Below are 19585 nucleotides of genomic sequence, written 5' to 3'. Positions count from 1 at the left end.
GCAGAGGCCGCTCCCAGGCCCAGCAGCCGGGACAAGGCAGCTATTCCACCCGTTCGCCAGGGGTAGACCCGCTCCGCCCCTCTGCCGCTGCCACCGCCCTCTGACCTAACCGCCCCACCTACCAGGAGCAAGCTTACCTGGAGTGCAACATCTGGCGAATCTCCGGCGGCCAAGCCCCACCCCAGGCCAGGCTGCAGGGAAGAGAAGAAATCGATCGGCTTGTCCGGGCAGCCTCCCAACCGCCACCCCCACCGCCGCTGCCGCCGCCCTAAAGCATTGCAATAGCCTGCCTGGGTCAGGCTGACTGCAAGGATGTGCACTTGCCTTCTAATCCTGGCCAGGTCCCTGAGCACCTCCCTGCATCCCTACACTCCCTGCACCTCTGAACCCCTGCAACACTCTGCAATTCTGCATCCCTCCACCCCCACATCCCCTGAAATGCCTACGCCCTCCACAGCCCCTGCACCCCTGTCAGCAGTTACACTTTTGCACTGCTTACACTCCTGCACCCCTGCATGTCCCACACACCACCTCTTGGGCCTTTGGCAGAGTCTCTGCTGTTAGACCAATGCACAGTGACTCACTCTTTGCCAGTATATGATGCATCAGTGGACGTCAGGGGTTGCCTGCAGGAAGGTACATGTTCCCGGTCACTAGCCTGGGCCACTAGGGTGATCTCTGTGAGGTCACCCAGGACGAGTTCAGAGATGCTGTTCTCTGGGAAGAGAGGAGTTGAAACAGGTCTTGAGGTCAGAGCTGTGCTCACCAGGCCGTCCACGCTTCATGTTTTACACAGGGCTTCGGAGAAGTGAAATGGATCCGGCCAAGTAAGACCGGCCTGCTGTGAGCCCACCTCAGTCCTGGGCTCTGAGTCAGACCAACTGGCTCCCACACTCAGGGCCCAGTTTGGGCACCTGAATGGTCCCTTTGAGGCATCCCATCAGTTCTCAGGATGAAGTCTGGCTGCTTCCACCCCATGGCCCTCCCTCCTACTGTGCTGGCCTCAGGAAGGTTCCTTATATGGGGAAGAAGGCAGCCCACACCCTACCCCACCCCTCACCTTTCTCTAACCAAGGCTGGTGCTGTCTCTGTCCCTCAGAGTCTGGGAAGCCATCCCTCTTCAGTTATGTCCCTTCTGAGATGGACTTGTTTCCACTCAATTCTAGGCGAGGATGCACCATGGAATGCACTGGGTAAGAGAACCAAAATAAATAATTTCTTCTGTGAGGTTGTCTGTTTATCTACTGGGGCTGGGCTGTGTGTAGTTTGCTACAGCTATTGGTGTGAGAGGCTAAAACAGCCTGTGTGTCCTTGTTTTCATCTCCCCGCTGTCTTTGGGTTTTCCCTAGACACTCCTGAGACATTTACTTCTTTTAGTTTTATTCCTGTTATTACACACGGGCCCTACTGACATGGAGGTAAGGTGTTGGGGGAGCGGGACAGAGCAGGGCATCTGCAGTCCTGTGATTAGTTCTCATTGAGCCTGTGCCCTGAGCTGTGACCTCTACAAGTTTGTCTCTTTTCCCCCACCCCAATTTGGGTGACACAGAAGGGATTTCCCTTCTCCCAGGTTGGTTAGGCTCTGGTAAAATTATTTCTCATTAAACAAACAAACAAACAAAAAACAGCTTCCCCCAATGAAACAGAATATTCTGGGTGTATTTCAATACAGTTATTTTCTCCTTTCCAGGCAGGAAGCATGAGGAGTTATCCTCTGACCTTCATTCTGAGAACAGGACACGGTCCTGGATGTAAAATACATGAAAAAGAGCATGGGGCCCCTCTGACTGGCCCCCTGGAGTTGTCACACTCTGATATCCCCACACTGAGCCTCCTGCTGGCCTCAGGGACCTGTTAAATCTGCCTGCCCCCGGGGTTCTTACAAAATCTGGTTCTGCCTTGGGAGCTGTGACTCTCCAAGCCTGCCCGCTGTTCCCTTTGCAACCTCTCTGGGTTGGGAGCAGCTTTCCCCCTCAGTTTTCTGGGATCTAAGAAGAGCAGTGGGTTTGCAGCTCCCTCAGATCTGGTGTTATTTTCAGGACAGGAGGAAGAACTTCTGAGCTCCACACGAGCTGGACCAGAGGCTGGAATCCTCCCTTCCTCTGCCTCTGTGCAATCAGTGTCTGTGGTTCTAGCCGAGTTTCTGAAGTTGTGGACTTAAACACACATATCCCAGCCCCCACAGGAGCACACAGTCCCATAAATCCGCCTAGTTTCCACTGGTAACTATGGAGCCGATGGGGACACGGGTTTCGGGACCACAGAGGCCTGACTGCACGACTTGCTCCGTGGCCTATTTACGTGGTTGCTCTGGGCCTTGTCTGAAGTGTCTTGCTTACCACACCTGGTACGTGGGAAACACAAAATAAGTACTAGAACCTTCACTTTTTCTCCCTCCAGGGCCTTCAAACATAGAAATTAATAAGTGAACTCAGACAGCCTAGTCACCACAATGAGGTCCGTCCAGCCTGGCTCTCCTGAGTGATGGGCACTGACTTGCACCTTAACTCGGAACAGTAGGAGAACTGCCTTCCTCTAACTGGGCCTCTCCCCACACCAGGCACGCTCGCAGCTCAGACGGGGCCAGCTGCGCCACTGAGGTGTGTGCTGGTGGCTTCAGTGTGACCTGGCCCTGCCGGGACATGAACCTGCAGTGAGTGAGGTGGAGGGTCGGGTGGAGGGGGTCCCTTCTGGGGTGGCAGGGGGCCCGGTAGCACCCCTCCCAGCCTGGTGCCTGGGGCTCCATAACACCTCCTACAGCTCCTGGGTTGGCTCCGGTCCTGGCCACTCCACACACCCTCCCAGTATCTTTACATTATGTCCCTTTTCTGCTTTTATCAGCGAGAAGTGGCTTCTGTTGCTTGTTCAGTGAAACAGTACATCGGGAAACCAGACTACTTCTAACATCAGTAAAATACCAACCTCGGTCAGCTCGCCGGGCAGACCGTGCAGCACAAAGGCCTGAACAGGGCTGTGCGAACGGCTTACGTGAAGGGTCCTCAGCATCTGTCTTCAGAGATACAGAAGCCGATGGTTCAGGTAAAACCTCAGGGTGGGATTGAGGAATCCAAAGCTGGTTGGTTTCAAAGGCTAATTGGTCAGACCAGACCCCTGAGCTGTGGTCAGAAGCCTGGCTCAACGTCACGCAGGCTCAGCGCGCTAAGTGCCGGGTGGGGCCGGTGCTGTTCCCTTTGCAGGCTCTCGTTGGGGATTCACTGTAGCCCCTTAAATACAGCAGAAATTCCAGCCCCATTAGCCCCCACCCTGAGTGTTCCATGACACAAATCCCGGGAGTGTTTAATTTTCATCTTTGTTTAGGAGGATGAAGGTGGTTCAAGAGAAGACATAAATTCACACTTAGTGACACAAGGTCACAGCCAGTACTTCCTCCACGGAGAGCTATGTGCTCCCACAGTGGTGGCTGCAGGCTGGGCAGAGACCCTCTGCAGGTCCCAGAGGGACTCGCTCCTCTGGCCACAACTCATGGGTTGGACAACAGATCCAGAGGGTGACAGAGCATCTTTCCTGGGAATTTGGAACTGACACATAGAAATCAAGTTCACTCATCTGGGGATTGGCGGAGGGGAGGGGCGGTGGTTGAAAATCAAATGAAACCAGAGCATGAGAGAAAGTTAGAAGTGAAAGAGCGAGAGACAGAGAGACTGAGCTTGTGAGAGCAAATAGTCAGAAAGAAGGCAAACAATCAGGGGACAGAGGAATTCCAGCTCCTGACAGTCTAGTCTGTCCCAGCCCATCAACGACCCCGCGAGATGTTTAATAACATTCCAGTTTTGCAGATTAGGAAATAGGCTGAAAGAGGTGGGGGCTGGGTTTGGGTGCACAGTTAATACAATTGCCGCTGGACCCCACACTTCCCATTGCCTGAAGGCACCCTAATCCTCACTGGGACCCCTGTGGTCCCCTGACCGCCCAGCACCCTGATCAAAGGGCCCCTGCGGGAGTGGGAACCCCTCTTGAGTGTGGAGAGTTCCCTGCCCCGAGATGCCATGCATCAGCAAGCTCCCGCTCACCCCAGGTTAATATCAGCCCAGCTGTACAGTCTCCCAACCCGCTTCCCTCCCTGCCAGGCACCCCCAACCTTACCACCGAGTGTACTGCAGGAATTCAGGCACAGGGATGCCCAAATCAACACGAGCCCACCGGCTATAGAAACAGCAGACTCCCAGCCCCGCCTGGGTTGCGAGGGGACAGAAGGTGTCCTCAACTTTCATGTGTCTAAAACAATCTTCTTCAGCTGGAGGTTCTAGAGAAAAATAAAAGGTCCAAAACATAGTTCGGTGAGGAATTCCTCCAAGGACCTGACTCCAGTGTCTACAACCATGTGTACCTACCCCCGGAATTGGGGTGAAGGTGGATTATTGATCAGCACAACCCCTGGTGGCCCAGCTCCTTGGCTTGGCTGCCCAGAGGGGGCTGGGGGAATGGGTAAGGCCAGGGCACTCAGGAAAAGCACAGAGGACCTGACCTCTCCCTTCTGCACTCGTAAACCCTTCCCCAAATCTCAAGGCATTGGACAGAGAGCCGCCACAATAATGAGATGCTCCCATCTCTTCACTCACTCCTGTCGGTTCACTTACATGCTGAGCATCCACTGGGTCCCAGGACATGACACATAGGATGGCTGATGGGACAGGCTTGGTCCTTCCCCCTGGAACCTGTTCAATATGATCAAAGAATGATCACTCATAAAGAGTTTCTCAAAATTATACAGAGACCAAAGACCAACTGCAGAGTGAACCAAATTTAAAAATATATATGAAGATCCCCCAGTCTCCCCGCCTAAGGTTAACAGCATAAAGCAAAAAATTCTTGCCTTTAATCACCAGGGAATTTGTCACCCCCTGTCAGGTGGAAAGGAGAGTTATTCTTTGAGCACGTCACAGAAGTGCTCCATCGGATTGGACCAGGGCATCTACATTCATTCAGCAAATGTGTATAAGCTCCTACTACATGCGGGAATCTCCTAACTAGACCGTTCCCAAGGCTCTCGGGCTTTATCAGTCAACAAAATAGACATGACTCCCCATCACTGGGGGCTCAGAATTTTAGCAGAGGAAACAGGCAGCATGTTGGGGTAGCAAGAGTTTGGATAAATTTTTAAAAAAGAGTGATATGAGCAAACTCGGGTGATGGCGGTGGGGTGGGAGGCAGGCAGGAGAGAATAAGGCAATCCTGGCAGATCTCACGGAGTAATGAACTTGAAGCAGAATAGATCCGGAGGAAGAAGGAAGAGCCGGAGCCAGAGGCCCCCAGAGTGAGGGGGAGAGTGTGGGCAGAGAGGCAGAGCACGCCGGGTCCTGAGGCCTTTGTGACGACTTTGGCTCCTAATGACATGGTGACCCGTTTAGTGAGTTTTGAGGGGAGGGGTGATGTAGTCCAACTTATGCTTTTGTGTTTGTGTTTTCTGGGGGGAAGTAATTTATTTATTTTAATGAATGTGCTGGTGATTGAACCCAGGATCTCAAGCATGCTAAGCATGCGCCCTACCACTGAGCAACACCCACCACCCCCAATGTATGTTTTTACAGGCTCCCTCTGACTCTGTGTGGATGAGAGATTGTAGGAAAGCAAAGATGGAAACAGAAGGCTATTGGTATCCAGGAAAGGCTGAAGGTGGCTCTTAGGAGGGCGGGGAGCAGAGAGCAGGTATTTAATTAAGACAGAATATCCAGAATTTTCTAACAAGCTGGATTTGCTGTCTGTGAGTGTAAAAGAAAGAGAGAGAAAGGACATGGTTCCAACATCTGGGCCTGGACAATGGGAGGGATGTCCTCTCCATCCACAGGTGATGGGAAAAGGTGGGGCTGAGCAGGTGGAAAGGGGCTGGTATCAGCTCAGTTCTTCAATGTCATGGTTAAGGGGTGTGTTACATATTGCCACAGAAGTGCCTAATAGGTAGAGGAATCTGTTTTCTTTTTCTTTTTAACATCTAAAAAATATAATTTAAACATATTAATTGTATTATGTGAATGATTTGGGAATTTCGTTTCATGCCAAGTATATGTTATATATAGCCAAATGGAACATATATCAAAAAAGGGGAGAAATGAGGGCTTTCACATAAAGTGACTGTCCGTAACGTAGGTAAAATTTCAATAAAACCAGTCTTCAGGGCAAAAACCTCATCTCGGTGTTACATAAAAATAAATGAAAAACGACTATGTTCATGTACCATTATTTCATGTTACATAATAGCCCCAAACTAACACAGTGTTTAACTATGAGGCTTGTAGAAATACTATTCGCTTTTTTCACATAAATACAGAAGTGCAGAAATGTTCTAAGGTAGAATTAGCATCTTAGTGGAAATAATACATATTTGAGCATTTTACATGATATATATGTACTGATTCAAAATTTGGAAAAGTAATTACATAGTAGAACATATGTATGAATGAGAAAGCAAGATGAATGAAAGGAAAAGAATGTGATGTGAGTCTCAGGGATAAAGGCTCAGATAGAAAGGGGAAATCAGGGAATTTTGGAGAAATCGAGAAATTGATGGCATGCCAATTTCCAAGGCTGGGTTGCTTCCACCAAAGGAATAGCAGAGAGAGAGAGGAGAGGCCCAGGAACAAACCCTGGGGAACACCCACAGTATATGTTTGGAAAAAACAGGAGACATTGGCAAAGGACCAGCCAGCAGGCCAAAAGCAGAAACAGACAGAGTGATGGGCTGGAGGTTGAGTGAAGCAGGAACACGGGGTAGGAAGGATGGAAGAGCTGGGTCAAATGCTACCGAGGGACCAAGCATGATGAGGAGTCAAAATTGACCACTATATTTAGCAACATGGGGTCACTGATGGCCTTAACGGGGCAGTTTCCATAGAGCGAAGGATCAGGCGAAAAGCCAGAGTGGGTGTAAAAGGGGATGGCTCAAGAGAAGATGCAGATAGTGAGTTTAAACAACTCCTTAAAGATTTGCTGCAAAGACACAGGGTGGCAATTGGTGGGGGTGAATTAGGGTCAAGGAGAGCTGTTTGTTTAAGAGGATGGACGTTTATATACTGATGGGTGCCAACTAGCAGGAGAACAAAATAGATGAGGCAGTGAAAGAGAGGATGATTTTGGGAGTGACAACCCAGAGAAGATGGGAGGGATGGGGCCTCGGGGACTTTTGGAGTAACTGGCTTTCGATGCCACTTTTAATAAGCAGTGGGGCACCGAGAGTGAAGGTCACAGACATCAGAAGGCGAGCGGATGTGCTGGGAGTTGCTTGTGAAATTTCTCTTCTGTTGGCTTGTTTGCTTGTTCAAAGTAGAAAACTAACCTTACCAGCTGAGGAACAAGGAGGAAGAAAGAGTTACTGGAGCCATGAGCAGAAGATAAGAAAGAGCCTTCCAGGGAGAATGGGACAGTAAAAAGGGCAGGGGGAGGCGGGGGAGTGCGCTCCCAGAAAGTTACATTTTCTCTTTGACGTCCCCAAATGTTTGATGTGTTATTACCCTTCCTGCTGTCTACAAAATAAAAATTAATTATGGTTCAGAGGAAATGCTATTTCATTCTAAGAGGCTGCCTGTTCCTCAGGAATGGTCATCTTAAACTGCAAATATTACAAACAATGTTGAAAAGATGAACCTGTGTACCTAAAATCCCCTATTTTCTATTAATCTGTTTACTACTTAGTTCCCCTATCAATAACACATAACAAATACTGCCATGATGGAGGTACATCGATGCTTAAAAGGAAATGAGATCTGTATCCTTTTGCTAAATTCCATGGCTTCCTTAATATGCAGTTCCACTTGGAATTTAGGAATGTCTGGTATAAGAAGTGAGAAACAGTTTGAGAAAATCCCGGCTCAGAATTACACATCACAACCACATCTCACAAGTATATACAGCCGTAAAAAAGTTTAAAAGCAAAACTCCGTAACTACTCTTACAGACCTTTGCAAACCTGGGCCTGCCAAGATGTTTCCAAACTGGAAAGGAACTCCAATTTCTTGCCTGGTACCGGACCAGAGGCTGGCCATCCTTTCCTGTAAAAGTGAGAGAGTAAATAATTTCAGTTTTGCAGATCATTTTGTTGTAACCATGCAGGTAGGCAATAAGAAAGCTAAGAGCACTGGGAGACAGGAAGCAAACGGGCATGCCCACACTCTCCCTTCCACTCACGGAAGCTTCTCTGTGGTGGGGAGGTTTGCCACAAGCACTTGCTTCTTTGTTTCCATTGGTTTCTTTGTTTCCACCTTACTGCTCAAGCTCAGAACTTCAGGTGGGCCTGATCCTTCAGCATCCATGAAGAGAAGGCTGAGCGGGGTTGGGAACCCCACCTGATGGAGAAGAGAGATTACTGAGAGGGATATTGTGGAGGCCACCATGACACGAGACAATCACACCTTCCGGGGTGAAAGGGAATGAAGACAAGGGAAGGACACAGTAGTGGGACCCCTAGGTCGCCTGCCAGGCTTGTTCTCCCTCCACGGCAACCATGGGGGCCTGGGGGGTGTTGGGCTTCAGCTACGGTGATTAGGATGAAGGGACTCAATATAAAGGACCCTCCACCTCCTCACTAGGTTCCAAACGCAGCCCCTCTAAGTCCACCCTCTGAGTTTCTGGAACTCTGCTGGAAGAATACATGAGCAGGCCAGAGCCAGAGCCCAAGCCAAACATGACAGGGGTCTCGTGGGGCTGTAACCCCATGCTCAGTGGTCGGGGACTCCTTGCAAATCTGCAGAAATCCCTGTTCCACCTCATTCCTGGGAGATACCCCAGATCTCCTCCTGCTCTGTCTGTTCTTCTCTTGAGGCTATTGTCCTGGAGGGATGCTGAGTCCTTGAACCTGGTCCTCCAAACGTACATAAGCAGCCTGTTCAATAAAACAAATTATGCACTTTTTCACATTTGCCAGTTTTTTGATTCCAGAAAGGCTGTGGGACTCATTCTCACAGTCTCCTGTGCCCCCACCACATGGTGGCCCTCTGCTCATGTAAACACGATTTCCCACAACCGCACCCTGCCTCCCAGCTTGTCAGAGGGGAGTGTCCCACAAAGACACAGGTGTTTGTGAGGATCCTGTCCCCCAGCAGAAAGCCTGCTCCTGGAGCCACGGACAGGGATCTGGCCTCCTAAGCCGCTCAACTCTAATTCAAAGCCTAAAGTGGGGGCCCCGAACATTGCTGAATGACTTTCTGAATCACCTGGACTGGAGGGGACTGATTTTCTTTCCAGGAATGGAGGTAGCGCAGCCTCCATTTTCAGGGCTGACCTTGACGATGGATCTAGTTCCCCCGACTGCACCGCAGGAAGGAGAGGCCCTTCCATCCCACAGCTTGGAAACCCAACCCAATGGAGTACTGAAGCAGTGCATTGCTGCCAGGTCCAGCATCCCTGCAGAGTGGCCTCTGCCCTTGAATGAGCCCCTTCTCAGGGCCTTTCTTGCCCGGACACGACCACAACCCAGTCTGTGCCAGAGCTCTGGGACTCTGCGTGTCCAGGGCACACAGGTGGGACCTGAACCAGGTGTCCCCTGGGCCTCAAGGGAGAGGGGTCTGCTTCTGCATCAGGGGAAGGTGACCCCACAAGGCTGGCAGGACACTCTCAATATGGACCTCCAGGAGCCCTGAGAGCTGTTTCCCTGCAGGTGTTAAGAGCCATCATCAGGAGGGCAGGCCCCTCTTTGTGCAGACCATCCAGCAGTGCTGGGCCCACGTGCTGACCTCAGAAATCTACATGCCCCCAGGATACCCCAGGCAACCTCACAACTTCGTCACTTGGTGACCTGGGTACCACGAGCTCCTTGGCCATCCCATGAGGGTGGTCCTTGCAGGCATGGTCTTCAGGTTCTCCCGTTGAGAAATCCCCCTGGGTTTCTGTGGTCACAGAGCACACACCAGAAGATTCTAGTCCTGCAGTGACCCCCACAGCAGTCAGCTCCCCTGTGCATGTCCAGGGACAAATGACAGCAATTTATTGCCAGGAACCGTGATGAACAAGGGGGTGGGATTCCATACTAAGTTCAGGATCCTGGTAACTCACTTTGCACCCCAAAAAGCTTCCATGAGAAATGTGTGTATTGGGATGTCTGTGCCCCTAGAAGAGCTGTTCCTGAGGGTTCCTGGGACCCTCCAGCCCCTCTCAAGGTTCTCAGATCCTGGGTCTAAATTTCTATCTGCCTCTTTTGGTGTACGGCCACGTGTGTCTCGTGGTCACAGGTCACTTTATTGCATGACTTGGCATGTTCTTAGTGCTCGTCCTCCACCCCTGCACTAGACTCCCAAGATGTTCCCACTGACCCTTGGCTCCCTGGGTGGCTCGGGGGGCCCTAAGTCTGCACCCTTCACTCTCCTCCTCTACCCCCACCTCTGGGGCCACCCCTAGGTGGACTTGGAGGTGTTTGTAAATGAGTCTTACACAAGGACATGTTTGGACAAAGCAGGACCCCACCCCCGGAAAACACACCTGCTCCCTTCTCAGAAGAGGACCCCACAGCCCCACATTGCCTCCCAGGGGTCTACTCAGGACACAGTCCCCCAGTTCTGGGCAAGGTGTCTCCCTATAATCCTTGCTTCCAGGAAGAGTCTCTCTGTCCTTCTTCAGAGTTTAGAGGTGTTCCCATGTCCCTGACCACCAAGATGCCCAGCACAGTCCCTTCAGTGACCTGGAGAGACAAGGAACTTATGTGGCCACAGGTCTCACAGGACACACCTGCTGGGACCCCAGGCTAAAGGGCTGTCCTTCTGCCTTCTCAGATGTGGCTCCCGTGGTACCTTTTTGCAGGGGGCCCAAACGGGGAGTGTGGCCCAAAGCAGTTCATGAGGCTCTCTGGGCAGGGAAGACTTGGGCCAGGTGGCCTTGCCTGGTTTCCCTGCTGGGCCACTCTGAAAACCCCCGCTCCTCTGGCTGTGGCTGGAGGCCCCCCAAACCTCAGGGCGGGGCCCTTTCTCTCAGCCTCCACTGACTCCAAACCCACGCTGGTGCTAGCGAGGGTAAAGAGCTTTCTTGCCTTCTTTTGGCCAAGTTGCCACAGGTGGATGCTGCAGGGAGCTGGAGAGAGAGGTAGCACTTGCTCAGCTGTGAGTGGTTAAGCAATTTGACACCCTGTCAACTAGCCTTAAACATTGGAATGAGGACTTTCCCGGTAAAGCTGGAAGTTACTTTCAGTAACTTGTCTAAAGATTTCTTTTTTTTTTTCCACTTAAAGACTCATAAAACCTCTCCCAGGTCATTCCTGGTATGGACCATTATCCAGGGATCAATCAGGAAATGCAGGAGGAGAGGGGTGGGGGTGGGGGATTGGGGAGGTTAGATCAGAGCCCACGGAGAGGAGATGCCCCTCCCAGGAGCCACACACTGGGCAGTGACTTCTGGCATCCAGCTCTCCTGTTCTCAGGCCCATTCCATCTGCGGAATTTTCCAAAAAAAACAATGGTGGAAGGGCCATGGAGGACACCTAGATCGTCCAGAATAGACAGGGGGAGCAGAGTCACCATGCTGGCCCTGGGTTTGGAGACAGACCTGCAGTGGAGACCACAGGCTTCTGAGAAGCCAGTTTGGAAATAAAGGCAGTATGCGCTGGAATACCCGGTTCTAGCGAGTTCTTCATCATAGACATGTAATTTACATAGTTCTCACCACGAAATTCTGTGTTCCCAACACGCTACATGAATGACGGCTTCAACACACACTCATTTCTGAGATGTGAACAAGTGTAGAGCCGCTCTTTCATCCAGCATAATGGGCATGGCTACACCTAAGAACACTTACCAAGATTTCTCAGCAAGAGCCAATTTCGAAATAAAGGCAGTTTGTGCAGGAAAAGCCTGTTAGAGTGAGGGCTTCCCCATACACATGTAAGTTATAGAGTTCCCCTCACCATGAAACGCTGTTCCCAACATGCTACATGCATGAAGGCTTCGACACACATTCAGTTCTAAGCTGTAAGCATGTGGAGAGCCGCTCTTTCATTCAGCACAAAAGGCATGGTTACACCCAGGAAGATTTACCCAGATTTCTCAGCTGCTTCCTTCAGCCAGATTCAAAATAAAGGCAGTTTGTGCTGGGAGAGCCTGTTGGAGCGTGTTCAGAGCTGTTTCGGGCTCTGTCCCAGCTGGAGGGTGCAAAGCCCAACCTCCAGAAAGAGGGACCAGGACACCACCCGCCAGGTGGTGTTGCCTTTGTTGGGGAACAGTGATATTTGGGTAAGATATTTTGCGGCTCTCTCTAAAAACTGCTTTGACTTAAGTTTGCATCCTTGTCACCAGTTCCAGGACAACAGAAAAGGCATACCCTACATCCCTTTGCACTCAACTCTTCCCAAAAGAGCAAATATTTGTCCATGAAAATACCAGCTGCTCTTCTAAGGCCCACTAAATACCCAGCAGTGTGGGCGGTGCACTCTTGATCAGGGACAGGAGGAGAGGGAACAGCGGTCCTCCAGCAGGCTTGGCCTGGTGTGGCAGCTGCGCTGTGGGTGCGTGGTGGGGAGGGAATGCAGGGAATCCTGTTTGAGGGGCCTCTGTGCACGCCTGCATTATAGTCTGAGGTTTCATACAAAGGCTCCAGGCATCCTAACTGATCACATACAGCCCCCACCCTTGGGCTGGAACCACCAGGAGATAAGTACCTGTAACAGGGACAGTGCCTGTTGTGGGGAGAGGTCATGGGACACTCCGGGGGCAGGGGCGGTGGTGCTGGGGAAGGCAGGGGATGCAGTGAAGGGTGGAGGGAGCAGGGTCCTTTGCTTGGGGGTGCGAGTTCTTTGGGAGACCACAGGGCATGGCACACATCATCCCCACCCTATACCCCAAATTCCTAGCCCCGCCAACACAGGGGCTGCTGTGCACCCTCTCAACGTGGCTCTCCTGTAAGACCGCACCCAACCAGGCATCTGGCACCCTGCCCTACCTCCCCTCTTGGGACAGATCCCGTCTTCTTGGAAACTGCCTAGCAGCGCGTATTCAAGGCCGGCAGCCGGCCTGGCGGATCTGCACTTCAGGTGCCCTACCTGGCCAGCCGTGCCTGCCTGGGCTCAGTCCTCTATCTTGCCCACCGGTAGCCTGGGTCCACTTCCGGTGCAAGCGGAGGCCCCGGAGCCCAGGCTGAGCCCCGCACACAGAAAGGTGAGGGTGCCCCCGCCACGCTGCCCCGCCGCCCCGCCGCCCCGCCGCCCCGCCCACTGGTGGCAGCACTGCCCCAGCCTCCGGCCGGTGCCACCTGCAGGTGAGGAACTCCGCGCGGCCCCGCCCGCCCCGGCCCCGCCCAGCTGCCCCATAAGCCTCCCCCCACCCCCGTCCTGGCCGCGCCCTGGCTCCCATTGGCTCCGAAAGTTCTGTCCGCGCACGTCTAGCCTCGGGAGGACGCAGACGCAAGCGCTAGGGGAGGGCCCCGCGGCGTTGCCATGGATACAGACGCCGCGCTCCTCGCGGGCCGGCGTGCGCTTCTGGGGCAGGCAGCGGGCTCCGGAAGTGTGCAGCTGCCCGGGACCATGGCGGTGTTTGCTGCTGGGGATGGCGGCTTGCTTGGCCGGGCCACTAGTTCTGGCCGCGTCAGTCGGCGGCCGACATCCTTTCTGGGGCGGCGTCTCACAGACGGTAAACGTACGGCCGTGCCGTTGGCGGGGCCAGTGGACATGGACCGGGGTGGGATCCGGGTTGGTGTGGCGGCCGGGGAGGGCTGTGGTGCCGGGGAGCGGGTTGGGGCGGGGGGACAGGGCTGGGGCACAGCCTCCGGCTTTCCTCCCCCTCGGGCTCTGGGGCTTGGACCGCGAGTCCGGGTAGCCCTGCGTGGCCGCGGCCTCCCAGAACCCCTGGGAAGGGCAGGTGGAGGACCAGTCTTTTATGAAGCGGGGCCTTACCCGGGTTTTGAAGAGCCCCAGAATCAGATGTTGGAATAGGGTGATTTATCAGCCTTGTATATCAGCAGGGAAATTTCAGTTCCATCCAGATGTTGGCTCCTTCGATAAAACTCAGGAGTAAGACAAGGGTCAGTGTCAATTAGCAGTTATCTAGGGCTTGACTCAAAATAGACTGTGCGGGGTGTAGAGATGGTAGATGGGCCCTCCCTTTCAAGGTTGGTAGTCTTCTGGGATTAGAGGCCTCAGTTGAGGATTACATCCTCATCTGCAGTAATGGAGGTTGTGGGAAACATTAACACAGAGAAGGGAGGGGTGTTGCTGCGGTAACTCATTAAAGAAGCCAGGACACTTGCCTGGCTCTTGTGTAGGAGAATCTCGCCTAGGGTAGGGCAGCAGTTATCAAAGTGAGTCCGAGGCCCCTGAGATGCAAGACTATTTTCGTAGGAACGCCGGGAAGTCACCTGCCTTTTGCACACTCTTGCACTCCCGAGTTTCCTGTGGGGTTTTCCAGGGAAAACCTGGTCTGTGATATCACAAAACAGGTAATGTAGAGACAGATAGAATTAAGCTCTCACCAGTCCAAAAGAGATTTTCAGAAATTAAAATCACTGCTATTCCTCTCATTAATGCTTTTTGTTTAGAAAAATATACTTACTTTTTGCTTAAGAGTATTAATTGTAACATATAGTTGGTTGTTATTATTTTTAAGTGAACTCATAAGCATTTTTTAAAGTTCTTATTTAACTTCTAACACAGGAACTATTGATAGATTTAACCTACATAAACAGCAGCCTTTTGAAGTCCTCAGTAATTAAGAGTGTACAGGGGTCTTTAGGCCAAGAAGATTGAGAGCCCCTGGAGAACGGGTGCTCAGGTACTAGTCAGGTGCTTAGCGTTGATAGACAGATGCCAAGATGTCTTCTGCATGTGCTCCCGGACTCGAAATAATTGGCCACACAGAGATCGGTGGGCAGTGCCTCCACTATACAAACCAGAAGCTGCTGAACGTGTCTTGAGTCTAGGCCATGTGCTGTGAAGAGATTCCCATTGTATCTGTTCTATCTAAGCCGGGATTCCTGTGCAGAGACCTGGCCCTGAAGACCCGCTCTCCTTTGCTCCCTCCCAGGTACCTTCTGTGTTATGTCAACCCTCCGGAGGGCTTCAGCCTCCGTAGGGGCGTCTGTATCCATATCGCCTTCCTCCTGAAGACCCTGCTGAAAATGGAGGAGTCGGTGCTGGTGATACCCCCTTGGGGCCGCCTCTACCATTGGTAGAGCCTGGACATCCACCAGGTCCGGAGTCCCTGGTCTGACTTTTTTGATCTCTGAAGTCTCAACAGAAACATCCCTGACAATGAGTACGAACAGTTCATTGCAGGTGAGATGGTGATCGTTTGACTGGGGCCAGACGGTTTTTGTTCTGGTTCCGATGTGAACATCGGGCCGTCTTGCTTCGGGCTTGTCAGTCTGCTTAGGGGCCGTGCTCATGTTTCCTGCACTGCAGGTGAATTTGGTCTTTCCACAGTTTTTCTCAGGAAATATATCTGAAGTGTATGAGCTCTGTGTTCCCTCCCCTCTGAAAACCCTGGCCTTCTGGTGAGATGGAGCGGTGACAAGGAGGCCACTGCCACAGAGGCCTTGTCCCAGCAGGACTCGCTCCCAGGGCATTAAGGGCCATTCTTACCTGAAGGAAAACACGATGTATGTGTACCATGGGCCACGTGCTGGAGAAGGTATGTAACCTCTCATTCAGTATAATTTGGTCCTGCTCAAGCTTCCCATTTTACTTTTTGTAAGAGGTAAGAGTTGAAGATTTTCTTTGAATACAGCTATTTAGAGCTTATCTTTTTTTTTAAATTGAAATGTGGTTGATTTACAATGTTTTGTTAGTTTCAGATATACAGCTGTTTTGTTAGTTTCAGGTATACAGCATAGTGATTCAGTTGTACATATACATAGTCTATTCTTTTTCAGGTTCTTTTCCATTATAGGTTGCAAGATACTGAACATTTTCCCCTGTGTTCTACAGTGAATCCTTGCTGTTTGTCTGTTTTACATATAGTAGTTTGTAATTGTTAATCCCAAACTCCTAAGTTTGTTTTCTAAGTCTGTGAGTCTGTTTTTGTTTTGTAAATAAGTTTATTTGTATCTTTTTTAAAAATTCCACATATAAGTGATATCATATGTTACTTGTCTTTCTCTGTCTGAGTTATTTCACTTTAGTGTGATAATCTCCAAGTCCATCCATGTTGCTGTAAATGGCATTATTTCCTTCTTTGTTACAACTGAGTAATATTCTTTTATATCTAAATACTACATCTTTATCCAGTCATTTGTCAGTGGGCGTTTAGGTTGCTTCTATGTGTTGGCCATTGAAAACAATGCTGCTGTGAACATTGGGGTGCAGGTATATTTTGAAATTAAGGTTCCCTCTGGATATATGCCCAGGAGTGGGATTGCTGGATCAAATGATGTCTTTTTTTAGTCTTTTGAGGAATCTCCATATTGTTTTCCACATTGGCTTCACCAAACTACATTCCGAGCAATAATGTAGGAGGGTTCCCTTTTCTCCAAGCCTCTCCAGCATCTATGGTGAGTGGATGTTTGAATGGTGACCATTCTGAGTAGTGTGAGATGACAACTTATTGTAGTTTTGATTTGCATTTCTCTGATAATTAGTGATATTGTGCCTTTTTTTATATGACTATTGGCCATTTGTATATCTTCATTGGAGAATTGCTTGTTTAGTTTTTCTGCCCATTTTTGGATTGGGTTGTTTTTTTTCTTATTAAGTTGTATGAACTATTTTTATAGTCTGCAAGTTAAGCCATGTTCAGTCTCATCTTTTGCAAATATTTTCTCCCAATCCATAGGTTGTCTTTTCGTTTTGCTTATGGTTTCTATTGCTTTGAAATAGCTGATAGGTGTAACTAGGTCCCATTTGTTTATTTTGGCTTTTATTTTCTGTTGCTTGGGTGGATTGCCCTAGGAAAACCCTGCTGAGATATATGTCAAAAAATGTTTTGCCTATGTTTTCTTCTGAGAGTTTTTTAGCGTCTTGTCTGTTTAAGTCTTTAAGCCATTTAGAGTTTGTTTCTTTTTTGGTTTTTTTTTTTATCTCTATTATATCCTTTCGATTTGTGGTTACCCTATTTTTCAAGTATATCAACCCCTTACCATATCTATTTGCTTTAGACTGATAATCACGTAGGCTCCAACACATCCTAAGAATAATGAGAAAAAGGAAAAAGAAAGAGAAAAAAATCTATCTTTTCTTGCTACCGTCTCCCTTTCCCACCATTTTGTATTTTGATGTACTTTTGCTTTTTTACATCTTCATGTTTATTGTCTTGTAACTCGTTATGTCATTTCCAATGATGGTTTTCCCATTTCTATAGCATCCTGCTTCCTTTCTGTTTAGAGTAGAACTTTTTAATGTCTCTGTTTGGTTCCATATTGCTGAATTATCTCCCTAACCCCCTCCCCCCGAGCCTCTGAATACTCAGTACAGGGAAGCCAAACCATCCTAGCCTTCATCGGTCCTGGGATGCAATCTTCAGAGTGGGAAAGAAGAATCATTGAAAAATAATATTCTGTTTGTTACTTTCTACCCTTGCCCAGAGAGTGAGAATCACCTCTGAAGGCGGAGGAAGAAAGATGGGGGCACGGGGCACAAAGTCTTTTCTCCTTTTGATACTGAAAAAATGATTTCTTTTGTAATTAGTGATGATGCCCTTTAAATTGGTAAGATCGAGATTCCACAGCGTCAGCGCCTGTGAATAACCAGCTGGGAGAAAGCTCTCCAGGGCCCCTGTAGTGGGAAAGGCAGCCCCTCTGAGCACCTGTTGTTCTGTGTTCTTCCTGGCTCCACACAGGTTCGCTAGGCACCATGCAGGACGATGCAGTTCCCCAAGGTGGAGGACTGGGAGACCCCTGCTTGGTGGCGAGCCACAGGAGCCCACACTTGAAGGACAAAGTGAAGAGTAGTGGGACAGGCATAGGAACAGAGGATGGTTGAGACCCAGGATAGTTTCCTGGAGGCCAGCAGGTGAGACTGGTGGGGCAGATGGGGCCCTGGTGCATGGGCAGTCCTTGAGGGATCTGAAGCAAAGATATGAACCAAGATACTGGATTCGTGTGGGGGTAAATCGCCCCCTGGAGGCCGCTGGGCAGTGCAGCTGGCCCAGGAGGAGCGGGCACTTCCCCAAATTTGGGTTGACAGATCACAACCAACTCACTGGGAACCGAGAGGTACAGAGATATTGTTAACTTTTTGTCCCTCTTCCTGGAAAAAAATTGCTTTCTGTTGAATAGCCTGTGTAGTTAGTGAGAAATAAAGACATGAAGTAACATTTCCTCAAAAGTCATCCATTGTGTAGTTGTTAATAAGTGTCAAATGCAAACTTGAATAGATTAAATCAAACAGTCATCATCATATTTTAAAATCTTTTAAAATAAAAAATCTTGCTGTCTTTGTTCTTCATTTCAGGGTTCACTTGGTGATAATAGTAACAAAAGCAACAGCAAACCTTTAAAGAATTCTGTCCTGCTGTTCCAGGAACTCTGTGTTCATGACAAAGCAATGAGGTGGCACTTTACAGGAAGGACAGTCATTAATCACACAGCTAGTAAATGGCAGGGGTGGGACTTGAACCCAAGCTGTCTGGCCCCAGAGCCCCCTCTCAGGCCCTTCAGTGCACCTTATCACTTGGTATGCCCAACACAGGCCAGCATTAAAGAGCAGCGTGACCTTGGCCAAGGCTGCTTCACTGCTTGGCCTCTGTTTCTTCATCTGTAGAATGGGGGTGTGGGCAGTGAACTCTGTGAGCTCAGTGGTCACTTCCTCCAGCTCTGCTATTCTACTGCTTTGAGTTAATTTAAGAAGTATCCGAGCCCCTGAATGGCCCAACCATAGGATGGCACTTTGCTAGGCCGTGGGTTACGGAGAAAAATAAGATCAGCCTGCTTCTCCGAGGAGACTGTGTCCCTCCACGGCAAACGGCTGTGAGGCCCAGGCTCCCTCGCTGGCAGTCGGGGACTGGGCAGGAATGTCTGATAGAAGATGGAGGCAGAGCCCCTCCAGGAACAGTGGTGGCCACAGAGCTATCAGGAGCGGGAGCATCTGTCCAGGCTGCTGAGAGGGGGGCCCTCATGAGGCCAGTAGCCCCCCGAACTAAGCCTTCAGGAGAAAGATCCAGCCATTCCTGCAGTGTCACAACAGAGCCAGTCCATCCTCATCACTGTGCCCATGTGCTCCTTTGTCCTGGGGCCTTTCTTTCCCCTACACCCAGAAGACTCTTCTCCCTCTCTTCTCTGAGTGTCCCCTCACTTCACCCATGGTCCCTGCTTCCTGGGCCACCATCTCTGGAGTTGACGATTTGCCCCATCACACCCTCCGTTTGATCAGGAGCCTGGGTTGACCTCCTTGTGCTCACTTTCCCCCATGAGGTGATTTCTCCTCCTCTCTTGGGAGCACCTGGAAAACCCAGTCCATTCCTAGCAGTGCCTGACACCCTGGCCTTCCTGCTCATCTGCCTCAGTCAGGAGCAGCTGGACCACCAGCTCTGCATTGCCTCACCGCCTACCATCAAGACGTCAATGTTGATTCTCCCTCCACCACCCAGTATGGTCATTGGAGGGTCTTCTTCTCCATCAGCCTGAGCCAGACACCTCCCATTCACCCTACCACCGGGCTCATACCCGGGCGTGTCTCCACCCCAGGTCCAGCCTCTCTCCTTTATGTGCCCAACTCTAGCCATCCAGCTGC

The 19585-nt window shown here is 50.4% G+C and overlaps 3 long non-coding RNA genes across 4 annotated transcripts in view; 1 reads left to right on the top strand and 2 right to left on the bottom strand.

The window, feature by feature from the left end:
* LOC140694698 (uncharacterized) overlaps positions 1 to 4264 on the bottom strand; it is a 321210-nt gene extending 316946 nt beyond the window's left edge. The window contains exons 1-4 of the long non-coding RNA XR_012070281.1: positions 4105 to 4264; positions 2923 to 3010; positions 1061 to 1189; positions 585 to 717 (exon numbers count right to left, since the gene is read on the bottom strand). This is a non-coding gene — a long non-coding RNA (uncharacterized lncRNA). The remainder of the gene's footprint in view (positions 1 to 584; positions 718 to 1060; positions 1190 to 2922; positions 3011 to 4104) is intronic.
* Positions 4265 to 4619: 355 nt separating this feature from the next.
* On the bottom strand, positions 4620 to 13071 carry LOC140694697 (uncharacterized). The gene is made up of 5 exons (XR_012070280.1): positions 12971 to 13071; positions 8735 to 8833; positions 8140 to 8297; positions 7912 to 8003; positions 4620 to 4676 (listed from the first exon to the last, which is right to left on the bottom strand). It is a non-coding gene; the product is annotated as an uncharacterized lncRNA (long non-coding RNA).
* Positions 13072 to 14949: 1878 nt separating this feature from the next.
* Positions 14950 to 18526, top strand: LOC140694692 (uncharacterized). 2 transcript variants are annotated; one of them, XR_012070273.1, is made up of 4 exons: positions 14950 to 15196; positions 15344 to 15551; positions 17694 to 17866; positions 18308 to 18526. It is a non-coding gene; the product is annotated as an uncharacterized lncRNA (long non-coding RNA). The 2 variants fall into 2 exon arrangements; XR_012070274.1 differs by lacking the exon at positions 15344 to 15551.
* Positions 18527 to 19585: the final 1059 nt, after the last annotated feature.

This window comes from Vicugna pacos, unplaced genomic scaffold (assembly GCF_048564905.1).
Source record: "Vicugna pacos unplaced genomic scaffold, VicPac4 scaffold_102, whole genome shotgun sequence".
Classification (NCBI taxonomy): domain Eukaryota; kingdom Metazoa; phylum Chordata; class Mammalia; order Artiodactyla; family Camelidae; genus Vicugna; species Vicugna pacos.
The sequence above is the reverse complement of the archived record's forward strand: the minus strand, read 5'-3'. Positions and strand labels throughout refer to the sequence as shown.